The sequence below is a fragment of the Macrotis lagotis genome, chromosome 1 (genome assembly GCF_037893015.1).
Source record: "Macrotis lagotis isolate mMagLag1 chromosome 1, bilby.v1.9.chrom.fasta, whole genome shotgun sequence".
Lineage (NCBI taxonomy): Eukaryota > Metazoa > Chordata > Mammalia > Peramelemorphia > Peramelidae > Macrotis > Macrotis lagotis.
This window is the reverse complement of record NC_133658.1, coordinates 475,303,910-475,305,401: the sequence shown is the minus strand read 5'-3', so window position 1 is coordinate 475,305,401 and position 1,492 is coordinate 475,303,910. Positions and strand designations below refer to the sequence as shown.

At 39.8% G+C, this 1,492-nt stretch overlaps 1 pseudogene; it reads left to right on the top strand.

The window, feature by feature from the left end:
• Nucleotides 1-229: 229 nt before the first annotated feature.
• Nucleotides 230-1,022, top strand: LOC141519957 (ornithine decarboxylase antizyme 1 pseudogene; annotated as a pseudogene).
• The last annotated feature ends 470 nt before the right edge of the window (nt 1,023-1,492 follow it).

The window sequence follows — 1,492 nt, the reverse complement described above, 5'->3', positions numbered from 1 at the left end:
ATAAAGACTTCATTTCTCAAACAGAGAACTGAGTCAAATTTATAAAAAAAAATTAAGAATCATTCCCCAATTGATAAATGATCAAAAGATATGAGCAGTTTTCAGATGAGTTTATCAATACTAAGGCCATACTTAAAATTTCTAACTCGATTTTGCGATCGGCTAGCAGCGGCGGCGGCCCGGAGAGGTGCAGCGGAGGTTTCCTAGTTTCGGATCCCCAGCGGCCGGGATGGTGAAATCCTCCCTGCGGGGGATCCTCAACAGCCACCGCTTCGCCCGAGGGAAAGAGGGGGATAAACCCAGCACCACCGTCCACGTCGGCCACGCCATGCGAGAGTTCCAGGGTCTCCTTCAATTGCTGTAGTAACCTGGGTCCGGGGCCTCAGTGGTGCTCCTCATGTCCCTCACACCCACCCCTGAAGATCCCAGGTGGGCGAGGGAATAGTCAGAGGGATCACAATCTTTCAGCTAATTTATTTTATTCTGATAATCGGCTGACTGTAACAGAGGAACTAACGTCTAATAACAGGACAAGAATTCTAAATGTCCAGTCCAGGCTTACAGATGCCAAACACGTTAATTGGACAGCAGTGCTGAACAACAGCCTCTACATTGAAATTCCAGGTGGTGCTCTACCTGAAGGGAGCAAAGATAGTTTTGCAGTTCTTCTTGAGTTTGCTGAAGAACAGCTTCATGTTGATCACGTCTTTATCTGCTTCCACAAGAATAGAGATGATAGAGCTGCATTGCTGAGTACTTTCAGCATTTTGGGCTTTGAGATTGTGAGACCAGGGCATCCCCTTGTCCCCAAGAGACCAGATGCTTGCTTCATGGCCTACACATTTGAGAGAGACTCTTCGGAAGAAGATTAGCTTTCTTGTTGTCTGTAAAGATGAGTCTGTGGAAATTTTGTCAACATCGATTACAGTGCATTTAATGTTGTGCTTTGTACGAAATATTGTGACCAACTGCTCTAGTGGTGGGATGTTCAAAATTTCAGACTTTTATCATCTCTTCTGGATTTGTCCACATGTTGTGATTGTGCAAATAAATGCTCACTCCAAATTAAAAATAAAATAAAAATAAAATAAAAATAAAATAAAATTTCTAACTCACTATTGAATGGAGAAATGCAAATTAGAACAATTTTGAAGTGCTGCCTTATACTTTTGGATTGGTTGATAAAACTAAAAAGGAAACTGACAAATTTTGAAAGGGATGTATGGAAAATGAGACATTAATGCACTGTTAGAGGAGTTGCAAAATGATTCAATCATTCTCTAGAGCAATTTGTATGGATGCTCAAAGGGATGTAGAATCATGCATATCCTTTGATCTAGCAATGCCACTATTTGATCTATATTCCAGAAAAGATGAAAAATGGGAATGGAAAGATATATATATATATATATATATATATATATATATATACCTACATTTATGTAGGTACTTTTTGACATACTTTTGACAAACATTTACAGATTAGTCATTT